The following is a 16,364-nucleotide window of genomic DNA, read 5'->3' on the forward strand; positions in this document are numbered from 1 at the left end:
CTTTCTGTATGTGTGTGTGTCCAAGCTGGATGGGAGGCTCTGCCGGTCCTTCCCGGAAGGGAGACCCTGGGCCACAGCTGCCTTTGCACTTGGCCCTGGAGGCCGGCTCCACTAGACCCCCTCCAGCACCCCTTACAAAGCGGAATAATGGAGAGCGCGACCGGACTAGATGGCGTTGTTCTTTCCCGGGTCTGGGGGGCATGCATCCTTTCATCTTGCTGCGTGCTGTCCAGATGCCTCTCTGCATCCTGCCGCGGGAAGGACACCAGGGCCACGTGTCCACTCCGCCCCGTCCTTTGGACCGGCATCAGCAGTATTATGAGAAACAGCCGCTCTTCTGTTAAGTTATTGAGACTGTGATCCCCCAAGCCCACCACTCTAGAAACCGGCCCGGCTGTGACGGCTGCCGGGGGTTCGTGTCCTTTCTGCCTTTGGCCCTCCAGTGTCATCCCAGACTCTACTTAGCACTCCTGCACTTAGCACTGTGGTCTGAGGGGAAGGTGCTTAGAGGGTCTGCCTGGGGAATGGGGAGCAGCATCCAGTGTAATGGGGAGTTCGATTCTCATGCCTGTCTCCAGTGCAGTGTGTGGAGCCGAGCACGGTGACTGAAGGCAGCTTCCTGTGCAGGGCCTGTGCCAGCCCTGAGTCTGTGGCTCTGCACACCTCTCGCCGTGGCAGGGATGTGATCTCTGCTTGTCGCCAGGTATTAACCCATAGGGTGTGGACTCTACAGCCCTGAAACTGGGACCTTGCCAGTGGCTCCATTGCCGCACTATGCCTGTCTGCGGTGCTGGTAAACCGTGTCGAGTCTCCCATCGATGGGACGTGTTCCGACCGTGCTGCTCCAAGAGGCCTCAGAGGCGCTCGCACTCCTCTTCAAAAAGGACCTGACCCTCTTCACAAAACGAGGTGAGCTGACTCCAGAGGACAGGATTCCGGTCGAAAGAGCACCCAGGATTCAAGGAAGGGAGCACAAGAACTCCTGTGGCCCCCAAGTGTTACTGCCATGGGCCCCGTGTGGCACTGCCACGCCTGGCTCTTGAGAGCAGAGATCACAGTACCTTAAATTAAGGCCTCTTTAAAACATGTCCTTGAGGGGTTGAAGACGTGGCCTGGGAGCGTCAGCCAATGAACAAAAGCATCAGATACCAAGTTGTAGTCCTGGTCTGGCGGGGAGATGTCCCTGCCTGGGGATGCTCAGCCATCAGGTTCCAGAGGACTCAAGAGGGCTAGGCGTCCCCTTAACGTATCTTCTTACCATTTTCTGACTTTCATCTCCTGAATCCCCTCCAGTCGCCTCCATGTGGGGAGCCTGGGAGCCCAGGGCCAAGGAGGAGGCGTCTCCCCTACAGGGGAGCCAGGTGGGAGAAGATCCAGCAGAGATGCAGACTCCAGGAGTCTGAAGACCGGTGGCCATGAACAGGTAGTTGTGAAAGACACGGGGTAAAGCAGGAGCAAGGTCGGCTGCCCCAGACGAAGGCTGCCTCTGGAGGTTTGGGGACCTGAGGCCTCCATGTTTGCCCACATTCACATCGCCATGAAAATTCCAAAGAGAAGACATGTGGACCCGCCTTCCTTGGGGCGTCTGTCTGACTGGTGTGTGCGAGGTGCATGTTTGACATGCAGCGTGTTCATGAGTGCGTGGTGTGTCAGGCCTAGTGGTTAGGTGTATTGGCTTTTTTTTTTTTTAATCTTCTTTGTTGAGATTTTTGAATCCCTTGTATTTTCTGCTCATGTTCATCTTGGTCATTGTATTTGATGGTTATTTGTTGAAATGGCTGGCCCTGTGCAAGTTACAAGCTGGGGTTTTCTGTGGGTGGTCCTCCTGCCCCTTCTGCCCAGCAGCTGTGCAGGAGATTGAATAGTCAGTTCATCTGAGACGCCCCTGTCTTAAAATTTGATTTTGAGGTCTCTCCTTTTATTTTGACTCCACAAGCCTCTGTTAGGCCCAGAGGTGACATGGTTATGGTTACAGATGACCAGGGTGGGGGAGAAGTCGGAACAAGCAGCTGGCCAGAGCGCTGCTGGAGGCGCGCTCGGGCTTTTCACCTCACCCCTTTATTGGGCTCTCTATTTGGATCTGGCCCCACCCTTGCCCTTCCGTTCATGAGATGGGTGGGTCCCTGTGAAACCGGCAGTCATAATCATCTTCCAGCCAGAGGAGCTTGTGGTCTGCGGGGCTCCAAAAATGAATCGGCAGGTATTTCCCGCAGCGAAGGAGCAGAGGCGGCAAGCGGTGTCCCATGCGCTCAGCAGGTGTCCACCGCAGTAATAAACGAAGGAGCAGCAAGAAAAGGTTGTGTGTGGACTCGTCTATGCAAGGAAAGCGGGTCCTGGGCTCCCGGTTAAAGGCATTATAGAACAGAATACGGGGAGTGGTCCATGCGTCCACACTGACAGTTCAGCGGGAATGGGCTCCCTGCATTGTCATTGTTAAAATGTAGCTCTCTACCACACCCAGATGGCTGGGGCCTATAATCCTAGATTCTCAGGAAGCTGAGATCTGAGGATCATGGTTCAAAGCCAGCCTGGGCAAGAAAGCCTGTGAGACTCTTATCTCCAACCAAACAATAGAAAACTGGAGGTGGAGCTTAGGCTCAAGTGGTAGAGTGCCAGCCTTGAGCAAAAGTAGCTCCAAGACAGAGTTCAAGCCCTTGGAATAAAAGGAAATTGGTGGAACTCAACTGTGTTACCACTGAAGCCACAATCCCAATCCTTCTCTTTGGATGTCGTTTTAATTTTTTTTTTTCCCAAGCCAAACTGTATCCAGCTTTATTAGAGATACTTTTCATAAACAATCATGGGATTTCGGGCAGGACATGGGCAGGCAATCTTTTTTTCCCTCCCCCTCTAAACAGTATACAACAACTTTCAAACTCCCTTTTTGGATGGACTATCAAAATCAGTAAACCATTATAAAACCAAATGATGTTTTCATTTGAAGCTCTGACTAGGGGAAGTTTAGAGTGAGGGTTGACATTTCACATTAAACAATAACTTTTCACAAGCTTACCCTGACTTTCAGGAAATGAAAATGGCAGAATTATCCATCTGAAATTTCACGCCTTAGTAAAGGAAGCCACTGCTCTTTTAAGGAACACCATCTCAATGCTGCCACTGTGAGTCCCGCTTGCCTGGCACATTGAAAAAACGGTTGGGGGGCAGGGAGGGTCAGGGTGCCTACTGGGCCTGTGATTTTAAGGGAGGTAAGTCTATGCTGATGATGGAAATGGAGGACAAAAGTTATTTGAGTTTTCCCACCTCACAAGATGCTTGTGCCAAGGTGGCTGTGTCAACATAAGGGAATGCCTCCTCCAGGGAGCCAACAAGAAGCTTCTCAAAACAAGCAGGGAAAGGTGTTTTCTCCCATATTTATCCAGATTTGGGGACATTAGCGACAGATTCTCCTTTCCCCCAAACAAGTGTTCTGTGTGCCAACAACATAGCTTTAAAAAAGGTAAAACAAAATTCTTCATTTTTATAAAACTTGATTTTTTTTTTTTTTTGCCAGTCCTGGGCTTGAGCTCAGGCCCTGAGCACTGTCCTTGGACTTTCTCAAGGCTAGAGCTCTACCACTTGAGCCTCAGCACCACTCGGCTTTTTTCTATGTATGTGGTACCGAGGAATCGAACCCAGGTCTTCATGCATGCTAGCAAGCACTTTAACCACTAGGCCAAACTCCCGGCCATAAAACTTGATTTTAAAAGAGCATTTCAAACGGTGCAGTCACAAGAAGTACACAGTTATCAAAAACACACACTTTCGCTTGGCATCTCCAGCACCTTCAGCTTTCTGTGCCTGGTCTGCTTTGGCATCTCCATTTCCTGCAGGGTTATTCCCTTCCTTGCCAGCCTCGGCTTTGCCCTTCTTCCCTTGGGTACCTTCGCTTCTTTGCAGGGGCTTGTTTAGGCTTGGGCTCTGGCTTCGGAGGAGCGGGAGCAGGTTTAGCAGACAGCCTGGTGGATCTTCTCTGGCTCGTCCTTCACCTTCACTTTACCTCCTATAGCAGCATCTTCAGCCTCTTGGGCATGGTGGCAGTGGGACGGAGGCGCTGGGCGAGGATGCAAGGACGCACAGCTCTGGTTGGTCCGGGGTCGTCGTCGCCTCTTCGTCACACTGCTCTTCTGCTGTTTCATTTTATTTATTTTGTTTTTTCTAGTCCTGGGGCTTGGTCTCAGGGTCTGGGCACTTTCCTTGGGCTTTCTCAAGGCTAGCTCTACCTCTTGAGCCACAGCACCAAGGAATCGAACCCAGGGTTTTATTCATGCTAGGCAATCACTTTACCACTAGGCCACACTCCTGGCCATTATTTATTTTTAGAGAGGGTGTCAGCTTTTTACTCAAGACCAGCCTCAGACCATAAACCACCTCCTGCATAGACCTGTTTTCAAGACAGGGTCCTGCTGACATTTTTGGCTGGCTGGACTCAAATAGTGATACTCTTGACTCCATCTTAAAACGAGTTTCACAGGTCCACTGTCATGACCAGCACTCCCTCCATATGTCTGTCGTGTGTGTGTGTGTGTGTGTGTGTGTGTGTGTGTGTGTGTGTGTGTGCGCGTGCGCGTGTGTGCGCCAGTCCTGGGCCTTGAACTCAGAGCCTGGGTGTTCTCCCAAAGCTAGCACTCTACCACTTGAGCAACAGCTCCACTTTCAATTACTCTGTGTGTGTGTGTGTGTGTGTGTGTGTATGCATGCGCGTGTCACCAGTTTTCCTTTCCCTGGGCTACCTTTGAAGTGAGATCCTCAGATCTCAGCTTCCTAAGTAGCTAGGATTACAGATCTGAAGTACCGGTACCCAGCTCCATAGATGTATTTAAAAGTGGATCTTACTATATATGGTAGCCCAGCTTCAATGTCACGACCGCTTCCTCAGCCTTCCAAGGGTAGGAATTTCAGGTGTTCACCAGCATTCCCAGTAAAGCATTTGAGTTTTGGAATAAACTACACCAGGCCTTAGTTTGGAATGTTTCCTTCCATCACAGAACTCAGCCTAGACACGAGCACGCAGGCCTGCTGTGGCCACCACTCAGTATAAGAGCTTTGTGGTTATTGCCACAAATACTTGAGTTGATCAAAAAACAAGAGCGAGAAGTACAAGACTGCTGTTCAAGGTTAGCCTGGGCTAGCTTTGAGACCTTCTCTCAAGTCAGATGTGAGCCTGTAATCCTAGCTATACAAGAGGTACAGAGGGCTGGGAGTTTGGCCTAGTGGTAGAGTGCTTGCCTAGCATGCATGAAGACCTGGGTTTGATTCCTCAGTACACATACATAGAAAAAAGCCAGAAGTGGTGCTGAGGCTCAAGTGGTAGAGCTCTAGCCTTGAGAAAGTCCAAGGACAGGGCTCAGGCCCTGAGCTCAAGCCCAGGACCGGCAAAAAAAAAAAAAAAGAGGTATAGAAATGTGTATCGCAGTCCAAGACCAGACCCTGCCAAAAATTAAAAGCAAAAGTATTGGAACACCGCTTGTGAAGGTTCTGAGTTCAAATCCCAGTATCCACTTAGAAAAGAAATTGCTGAGTGTAGGACTGGTATTGGGAAAACAGGATAAATCCTGTAAAGCCTCCGGCCATTATTGCTGTCTACAGGTGGAGATCTGCCTGGCCCTGCAGGTGAATGAGAGTGCAGACCACCTGTTGAGGGGTTTGCTAAGATCCCGGAGGTAGATCAGATGGTCTTTGAGGCCCAGTTCAGCCATGAGGTCTAGAGGACCTCAGAACTGAGGATTGAGAGTTGCTGAACTCCTCACCCCACTTAACCCCCCCCAGGCCCCAGAGAGGCCACCGTGTCAGACAGTTGTCAGCTGGTGACCTAGGCCTGGTACCAGCAGCAACCTAGCAGTCTTGCCAGCTTGGCTGGGAAGGTGCTAAATGTCCTGGCTCTGAGCTCTTGGCCTCCTGGGAAATTTGTCGGTCGTATTTCTAGACTGCAGCTGGCAGAAAGGGGCAGAAGGGGGTGGTTTGAAACTCCTTGCAAGCCAGGCAGGAAATTCCTCAAGACCAGAGCGTCAAAATGATGCCAGATCTCCACCCATCTGTCATGCATCACCTCAGCCCAGGAACCCAGAGCTGCCTGATGCTGTCGGTCCACCCTCCCTTCTGCATCCCTCTCCTACCAACCACTGCCCCCTCACCCCAAAGCCATCAGCCCTCAGTGACTCCTCCCCACAACTCTTCTTCCCTCTTTCTAACTGTGAGGCTTTCTCCCTCTTCTTTCAAAGCTCCAAAACCAGACATTCTGTCATACGTACACATACTGGAATACAATTCAGCAACAGTAATAAAAAAAGAAGAGCTGGCTTGTTATAAAAAAAGAAAATGGAGGGTCAGCAGTTTGGCCTAATGGTAGAGTGCTTGCCTAGCATGCATGAAGACCTGGGTTCGATTCCTCAGTACCACATACATAGAAAAAAGCTGGAAGTGGTGCTGTGGCTCACGTGGTAGAGCTCTAACCTTGAGAAATGTCCAAGGACAGTGCTCAGGCCCTGAGTTCAAGCCCCAGGACTGGCAAAAGAAAAAGAAAAAGGAAATGGAGGAAGTTTAAATATGTATTGTGAAGATGAAGAAGCCAATCTGAAAGTCCATTCAACTGCTTTTCCTGGCCCAATTTCTCGGGCAAAAGAGTGGCACCACTCTTAATGCTGGTTTGGGCCAGCATTAAGGCACGGGTGCAGAAATCAGGACCAGAGGCTGTTTGTGTGTGGTAGAGGATTGGCTTAGCAAGCCTGAGGCCTTGAGGTTCAACTCCAGTACTGAAGAAAAAAAACAAAGCCGAGTGCTGCTGGTCAGCCACCATTTTCTCCCTAGCATGAGGAAGACACTTCCAATATGTCAAGAGTCTTGAGAGGTTCAATGGCTCATGCCTGTCATCTTAGCTAATTAGGAAGCTGAGATCTAAGGTTCACAGTTCAAAGCTGTCCCAGGTAGGAAAGACTATGAAACTTTTTTTTTTTTTTTTTTTTTTTGGCCCCCTTCTCTTTCTGGCCCCGCTCGCTCCGGCCCCGCTCGCTCCGGCCCCGCTCGCTCCCGCACGCTCCGGCCCTGCTCGCTCCGGCCCCGCTCGCTCCGGCCACCACTCGGTTGGGCTCCGCTTGCTTGCTTTCGCTCTCTGTCGCTTGTTGCAGTCTCGTCTCTGCCACTTCCGGCTTGGTTGTGTATGTGGGATACCGAGGAATCGAACCCGGGTCTTTGTGCATGCTAGGCAAGCACTTTAACCGCTAGGCCAAACTCCCGGGCCCGACTATGAAACTCTTATTGCCAACTAACCAGCAAAATACTGGAAGTGGAAGGGTGGCACAAGTGGTAGAGCACCAGCCTTGGGTAGAAAAAGTCAAGTAAGAGTGCAAATCCTTGAGTTCAAGTCCTAGTACACACACACACACACACACACACACCCCAGAAAGCAATGTTGGGGTGTGTTAAGCATGTTGGGGAGGGCATAAGAGTCGAGGTTCACATGGCCTCGAGTGCCTTCCCCAGGTCACAAGGGCACACCTGTCATCTAGCACCCAGGAGGCACAAACAAGAGGATCAAGGGTTTGAAGCCAGGCTGGGAGCGTGGCCTAGGGGTAGAGTGCTTCCCTAGCACGTACTAAGCCCTGGATTCCTTGGTACCACAGGCACAGAAGGGGCCGGACGTGGCGCTGTGGCTCAGGAGGTAGAGCGCCAGCCCTGAGAAAGCCCAGGACAGTGCCCAGACCCTGGACTGAAAAAAAAAGTACTCTGCACGTACATGAGTGACTTGAAACAAAGGTCCAACACTCAATAAAAGGAACACCACAACGCCCAGCACCCCCACATGAATCCCAGTGTCTCGCACCTAGTAAATTATTCCACATAAGAATTTAATAAGGAAAAAGATGACCTTTAGCCGAGATAACAAAGGAAACTGGCCTGATAATGACAAAGGACACAGAACTTTTTCAAGTTCCATTTTAAAGTGGTTCCCGAGCATCCGTCCCAGGCGATCAGGCAGATGGGATCCAGGCGGATGGGATTCTAAGGAAAGTTTCCACCCGCCAAGGCTCAGGCCCCCGGCCTCGGCCCAGGGACCCCGGCCCCGCCCCCTGCCCGTCAGAGGCTCCACCCCCCCGGCCCGGCCCTCGCCCCAGGCCCTCCGGAGGCCCCGGCCCCGCCCCCGGTCCCGCCCCCGGCCGGCCGGAGGCTCCACTCCCCGGCCCCCGGCCCCGCCCCCTGGCCCCGCCCCCGCCCCTGGCCCCGCCCCTGGCCCCAGCCGGCCGGAGGCTCCACCCCCCCATCCTGGACGACCATCCCAGCCCGACGGGTCCTGGTTGCTGTTATTGTTTGCTTTTGTTTCGGCCTGGGCGGGGCCAGCGAGCGGGCAATGACATCATGACGACGTCGCCCCGCCCCCCGCCGGGTCCCAACCTGCCCCGGCGCCGCTCGGCCGCCGGTCACCTGGCATGCACGGGTGCGCGCGCTGCGTGTGCGGGGCACCGGCACGGTGACATGAGGGTGACAAAACCGGGGATCCCAGAAGAGGGCGCTGCGAGCGGCATGCGCTCCCCCGACCGGGGCTTGGCGGGCTGGGCAGCGCCGGGCTCGGGACTCCGCCGCGTCCCCCGTAGGGTCCCGGGAGGATTGCGCAGGCGCCCTGGCTCGCCGCCCTCACCTTGAAAGTCGGTGACGTCACCCGGCGAGTTCCGTCCGGACGCGGCCGCGCGGCCCTTCCTCTCGGCGTCCGCCAGGGGGCACTGGCGGGCCTGCACTCGCGCCGCCGCCCGGGCGGGCCGCCGAGAACCTCCGAGCACGGAGAGGGGGCTTCGCGTCTGGTGTCACGGTCCCCCTCACGGACCCCCCAGACCTCCCGCTTGTCACCCCAGCTGCTCAGGACGCTGAGATCCGAGGACCGCGGTTCACAGCCAGCCGGGGCGGGGAAAGCCGTGGAACTCCCAGGTTCAGCTGCCCAAGAAATCTGGAAGCGCGCGGGGCGCACGGCGCACGGCGCACGCTGGACCTGACCCACGCCGGAGGAGGGTCTCCGGAGGACCCCCAGGAGGCCGAGTGGAGCTGTGGTAGGGCACCAGCCCGGAGGCAGCTGCATCTGCGTCTGCATCCCCCCTCCCCACTCCAGCACTTCCACCTGTGTTCCCGTACCTAGAGGTTCCAGGAATGCAACCTGCTGTGCTTGGGGCCAGAACGGTTCCAGGGATAGCTGCCTGCCAACAGGAAGCCACATCCAGGAAGGGGGGGAGGCATGGCCCGGAGCCAGCTGCCAGGTGGATGGGCAGCTGCAGAGAGGCCTGGAGTCTTCCATGGGCTGTGCTTGGTGTGGATTCCCAGGCCGGTGGCCCAGGGGCCAGCGAGGTCCAGTATAACACCCGCCAGGACACCCTGGCCTTAGACACTAGCTCTGACTTCTATGTCAGTCTGGCTTTCTTGCATCTCTGTCCCTGAGAGAAGCCCAGATCACTGGGCTCAGAGGGCTTCTGTGTTGAGGAAACCTCTTAGTACAATAGGCCCTGGTGGCGCCTGCCTGGAATCCTAGCTGTCAAGGAGGCTGAGATCTGAGGCTCAAGATGGGAAGCTAGCGCCTAGCAAAAACAAGTTCATGGTTATATACGATTAACCAGCAAAAAGCTAGAAGGGGAGACATGGCTCAGGTGGTAGAGTGCTAGTTTTTGTTTTGTTTTGTTTTTGCCAGTCCTGGGCTTGAGCTCAGGGCCTGAGCATTGCCCTTGGACTTTCTCAAGGCTACAGCTCTACCACTTGAGCCTCAGAACCACTTCTGGCTTTTATCTATGTATGTGGTACCGTGAAATCGAACCCGGGTCTTCATGCATGCTAGGCAAGCACTTTAACCACTAGGCCAAACTCCTGGCCCTAGAGTGCTAGTTTTAAGCAAAAAAGACAAGCAATGGGTTGAATTCAAGCCCTAGTACTAGCACAGAATAATAATAATAGTAATAATAAGTTTCAGAAGACTAAAAATAAATTGGAAACCAGGCATCAATGGCTCATGCCTGTAAACCTAGCTACTCAGGAGGCTAAAATCTGAGGATTGGGGTTCAAAGCCAGCCTAGGCAGAAAAGTCCCCATGAGACTCTTAGCACCAATAAACTACTCAAAAGGCCAGAAGTGGTGCTATGGCTCAAGTGGTGGAGCAGCAGCTTTGAGCACAAAGAGGCTTAGGGACAGTGCCCAGGCGCTGACCATACATACATACATACATACATACGAAATGTGGACACAGACTAATCTTCTGTGGAACAAACATCCACAATGCATGTGCTATGACAAAGGATTTGATCCAAGATACATAGAGCATTTTTTTTTGACAGTTCTCGGGGCCTGAGCACTGTCTTTGGGCTTTTTCCTCAAGGCTAGCAATCTGCCACTTGAGCCACAGCACCATTTCTAGCTTTTTCTATGTATGTAGTATTGAGGAATCACACCTGGGTCTTTGTGCATACTAGACAAGCACTCTACCACTAGGCCAAACTCCCAGCCCACAGAAAGCACTTTTACATCTCAGTAGACACATACAGCCAAAAGTTTGAATAAATGTCTTACCAAAGAAGATAAAGAGATGGTTCATAGAGACATGAAAACTATTAGTCACTGAGGAAGTGCTACTTAAAAGCCAGCTCAGGCAGGAAAGTCCATGAGACACTTAGATCCAGTGAACCATCAGAAAGCCACAAGTGAAGCTGTGGCTCACAGTGATAGAGCACTAGCCTTGAATGAAAAAGCTCAGCGACAGAGCCCAGGCCCTGAGTTCAAGTCTACTTCCAACACGGGGGAAAAAAAGCTTGAAGCGGAGATGTGGTTCAAGTGGTAGAATGCCAACCTTGAAAGAAGAGCACAACGCTGAGTTCAAACTCAAGTGCTGACATTCTGAAACAAAGTATGTGAAAATATAGGTCAGTGCTGCGCAGATGTGTGGATAGATGTTGGAGCAACACACACACACACACACACACACACACACCCACACCCCAGGGAGAGCCAGTCATCCCACAGAACTTATTTCCAACAGCAGGAAACCAATCGATTGTCTGTCTGTACAATTGAGCCATAAAAGGGCGTTGTTTTTTGTTTTGTGACAAGATCCGGTAGCCCAGACTTGCTTCAAACTCTATCCTGCCTCAGCTTCTTGAGTGCTAGTATTACGAGCGTGGGCCACCATGCCTGGCTTTAAGTCTCATGGACTTTCCTGCCCAGGCTGGCTTTGAACTGTGATCTTCAGATCTCAGCCTCCTTCGTATCTAGGAACTTACAGGTGTGGGCGCCCAGCATCCAGCCTCATACACTTCTTGTCAGCTTCCTGCACCTGACATCAGTTTGTGCTGATGACTTTTATGGCCTATGAATGAGGTTAGAATACCCACTTAGCCTTTGGCGAATGAAGACATTCCATGCCTGGCAGAGGTGGGCTGCCTGCACCCTATCTGCGCGCCCATGCCCACTCCTGTGCATCCAGATTTACCTCTGGCTCACACTGCCAGGTGCAAAGTGGATTTGGTTGGTCCAGAAGAGATGGTAGGGCCCCATCTCTTGCATTTATGGGTTTTCTCATCTTTGAAGGCAGGCTTTGCTGTAACACTTTTAAAAAATTTTAAATAGAGCAGTCATTGTCTTTAAATACATTTTTATTGAGGTACAACATGCCAACTCTTTGTTGTAGTGTAACAACACACCTAGAAGTCAAAGTAGAGGGTGTGCCATGCTTGACACCACACTCCCAACCACAGTGGGAGCCTCTCAGGGGCTCATCAGAGCCCAAAGGGCCTCGCAGTGTGTGTACACATGCAATGGAATATCACTCGGCCTGGAAAAAGAAGGAAGATTTGGCCACCACTGGCTCATGCCCTTAATCCTAGCTACTCTCAGGAGGCTGAGATCTGAGAATTGAGGTTCAAAGCCAGCCTTGACAGAAAAGTCTGCCAGAATCTATTTCCAACTAACCAACCAAAAGCTAAGCTAACGGCATGGTCTAAGTGGGAGAGTACCAGTAAAGCAAGTGAGTGTAAGACTGTGCGTTAAGACCTTGGTATAAAACACACACACACACACACATACAACAGAAAAACAGGAGGCTGGATGCTGTACTCTAGCCACTCAGGAGGCTGAGGTCTGAGGATCATAGTTCAAAGCCAGCCTGGGCAGGAATGTTAGTGAGACTCTTATCTCCAGTTAACCACCCCCAAACTGGAAGTGGCATTATGGCTTAAAGTGATAGAGCCTTCAGCAGAAGAGCTCAAGAACAGTGTCCAGGCCCAGAGTTTAAGCCCCACTACTGACAAAAAAAGAAAAGAAAAGAAAAGAAACAGGTTGAAGGCAGGCTCTTTTGGTAGAGCACCAACTACTGAGCAAAAGGTACAGAGTTTGAGGCTCAGTCTCAGACCAAAAGAAACAAACAAAACAAAAACAAAAAGGAAGAAAGGAAACCCTGGTTCCAGCACTAGTGCAGGACTCCTGAGGAAATCAGCTGGGGACAGAAAGTTCAGAAACTGCCTGAGCCACTCATGGAGGAACCCAGAGTGCTGGGATTCCTAGAAACCTGAAGCTCTGCTTACAGGCTGAGGAAGGAGGTATAAGAGCGCCTATGCGAGGCACACACAGCGCCAGCTCTGCCCATGGGAAAGCCCGCCAGGCACTGAGATCTGAGGAGCAAGGGTCAAAACCAGCCAGCCGGCAGGAAAGCCCATGAGACTCTTATCTCCAATGAACCACCAGAAAAGCTGAAAGCGAAACGGCGGCTTAAAATAGCAGAGCCCTAGCCTTGAGTACAAAAGTTCAGGGACAGCACCAGATCCTGACTTCAAGCCGCCCCAAGACTAGCTCCCCCCCCCCAAAAAAAAGTCATAAGCATGGGGCCAGGAGTTGGGCCTAGTGGTAGAGTGCTTGCCTAGCATGCACAAAGACCTGGGTTCAATTCCTTGGTACCACATACATAGAAAAAAGCCAGAAGTGGTGCTGTGGCTCAAGTGGCAGAGCACAAGCCTTGAGCAAAAGTGTCCAAAGACAGTGCCCAGGCCTTGGGTTCAAGCCCTAGGACTGGCAAAAAAAAAAAAATACATAGTCCAGGTTGACATTGTAGTCAGGTAACATTGTAGCTCAAGGCTCCCATTCTGGATGGGTGGGATCAGCCAACACCTGGATCCCTGACATGCTTACGAGACATGGGAATGTTAGAATTGTTGATGCGGTGCTGGAGATTGAACCCAGGGCCTCGTATATTCTAACACAAACTCCACGGTCGCGCTCTGTCCGTAGCCCCAGAATTCGTGTCTTGCTGTGTGACCCAGGTTGGCCTCATACTTTCAGACCTTTTACTCAGCCTCTTGAATGCAGGGAGTACAGGCACGCAGGACCACATCCGGCTTCCGAATTTATTTTTAAGTGAGTGCCACTCAAGTCATACCTCCAGCCCCAGTTTACTTTGGGGTGGAATATAGAGGTGCATTGACTAAAGCAATGAATATGAAGCACTGTAGGCACTGTTAATGTTCTTCCCCACATACACCAGGCTCTGGGTTAGATCCTCAGCACTGAAAAGCAGCAGTATTCAAAATAAGAGTATTGGTAATCTCCCAGGAGAAATATAGGGACTGAGTCTAAGTAATGCCATTCTGTCCTCGCTAAGTAATGCCATCTTGGCACCTTAATAGAGGATGAAATAGGTTTTTCTTTGAACAGCACATGTGTCAGGTTGTTTAGCTCCAGGGAATTTTACCCTAATTGTTCCTCACTTGGTTTGCCTTATTTATGTCAAACACTTTTGTGCTAGCTGCATGTGGGCCTACAAGTTTGGGGGACACAAATCTGCTTGTAGATGCTGGTTTTCTAATTAAGACTCCCAATTCGACCTCTTAAAGTGTGGCTTCTCTGTATCCCACCAATAGAATTTCCATATAACACAGTCATTGAGACAAAATACCTGAGAAAAACAACTTATAAGGAAGCTTTATTTTTAATTTTTATTTTATGGTTGTGGGGCTTGAACTCAGGGCCTGTGTGCTGTCTCTGAGCTTTTTTGCTCAACACTAGTGCTCTGCCACTTTGAACCATGGTGTTACTACCAGGGAGATAGATTTATTTATTTATTTTGTCAGTAGTGGGGCTTGAACTCTGGGTCTGGGCGCTGTCCCACTGGGCAGCTGTGGACTGTGGTCTGCTCAAAGTGTTGGAGCTCCCTCTCTCCCACCATGCGGTGGGAGACATCAGCACAACTGGTAGCATGCCACCAAGGCCCGTCTGGTGTTTTTTGATTCTTTAGATAGGGTCTTGCTACACAGTTGAGGCTGAGCTTAAAGTCGTGATCCTCCAGCCTCTGTCTCTGGGGTACTGGGCTTACAAATGTGTATCGCTCTGCTTGGCTCTGAAGGCTTTGTCTTGAATGGCCCAATTTCCAGCCAGGCATAGAAGAAGAATTCTGGTTCTCTGATGCTGGTTGTAAGTGAGGCCAAAGATCTTGTCTGTGGACCCGTGTCCGCTTCTGGGAAAGGGGCTTGAAACCACTGTACGTGCAGAAGGCGTCATCTGAGCCTTCTCCTATCTGCTACTCAGGAATACGGCTTTACTGACTATCTGTAAATTTCCAGGTACACCGACTCATGCCTGTAATCTCAGTTGTTTGGTAGGTGAAGGACGGGAGGATAGCAGTTTGAGGCCAGCCCAGGCAAAAAGTTTGAGAGACCCCCCTCATCTCAACCAAAAGGCCAGGTATGATGCTATGTGCTTCTCATTTCAGCTATGCAGGTGCCTGGGGGGGAAGATCACAGTTTAGGCAGGCCTGGATCATACTTGAAAAGCAACAAAAGCGTAAAGGGCTGGGAATGTGGCTTAAGTAGTAAAGCACTGGCTGCTAAGCAAGAACTGCCGTTGCGCTATACCCTCTGCTTTTTTACTTAATAGACTACTGAAAAGCTTAAAATAAAAATGTACAAATGAGCCTGACACCAGTGGCTCATACTTGTAATCCTAGCTACTCAGGAGGCTGAAATCTGAAGGCCACAGTTTGAAGCTAGCCCAGGCAGGAAAATTGGTGAGACTTTTTTTTTTCTTTTTGGCCAGTTCTGGGTCTTGAACTCAGGGCCTGGGCACTGTCCCTGAGCTTCTTTTGCTCAAGGCTAGCACTCTACCACCAGAATACCACAGCACCACTTCCGGCGTTTTCTGTGTATGTGGTACTAAGGAATGGAACCCAGGGCTTCATGTATAGGCACTCTACCACTGGACAACATTTCCAGCCCATGGTGAGACTTTTACCTCCAATCAACTGCCCAGAAGCTGAAAGGGTAGCTGTGGGGATGGGATGGCCAGAGCCGAAGGTGGGGACCAAGGGAATGAGGGCTCCCTTCTACAGTGGGGACCTCTAGTCTTGGTAGGGGAATCTAGGGGTCACAGCTCCCCAGACTTTAACTCTCAGATCCAGATTTTTTAGTTCTTAGCCAGGAACTCCTCTGTCTCTAGCAGTGCAAGGCCCAGAGCTGAGCTGAAAACACCATGGCATACATTGGGCTACAGGAAGGGATGTGGTTTCTCCACTTTTATATCTGGGTTGGGGCTCAACTCAGGCCTTTAACATTCTTAGATCTTTTTTTCCCTCCTCAAAGCTGGCAGTCCACCACTGGAGCCACACCTCCACTTTCGGCTTTTTGCCGATTAATTGGAGATAAGTGTCTTGATTTTTTTGTCTTTCCAGGCTGAACCATGATACTTTTGTAGTATGACAGCTGAGTAGCAAGAGTTACTGGTGTGAGCTACCAATAAAGGGCCAAGTTTTCTCACTTCTAACCCAATGGAAGATGGACGCCCCCGCTCTGCCCACTGCAGTCAGGTTGAACAACCCAACCAGAGATCTGAGCATCTACAAGATCTGAAAGTCCATCAACACTCAAACAACTTGAAGACTTCAGGTGCTCAGATCGGGAATGTTCAACCAGAAAAATCTATGCGGCAGCCGGGAGTTTGGCCTAGTGGTAGAGTGCTTGCCTAGCATGCATGAAGACCCAGGTTCGATTCCTCGGTACCATATACATAGAAAAAAGCCGGAAATGATGCTGTGGCTCAAGTGGTAGAGCTCTAGTCTTGAGAAAACCCAAGGACAGTGCTCAGGCCCTGAGTTCAAGACCCAGGAATGACAAAAAACAAACAAACAACAAAAAAAAACTATGCAGTAGACAAACAGCAGAGACATTTAGAAATTTGGTCATAAGCACTCAGATAAGCAACACTCACCCCTAAAGTGTATGCATGGGCAAAGACAGGAGTCCAGGAGTCCGGGTGAGAGGCTGTGCACAGAGCTGCTTATTCAGATATGTGACGTACTGAGAAAAGAATGTGCAGTGCCAGGAAAAGAAAAGGGCCTCTACCTACACCCTCAGAACCTGCACCCGCAC

Source organism: Megascapheus bottae, chromosome 21, assembly GCF_031878675.1.
Source record: "Megascapheus bottae isolate mThoBot1 chromosome 21, mThoBot2.hap1, whole genome shotgun sequence".
Taxonomy (NCBI): domain Eukaryota; kingdom Metazoa; phylum Chordata; class Mammalia; order Rodentia; family Geomyidae; genus Megascapheus; species Megascapheus bottae.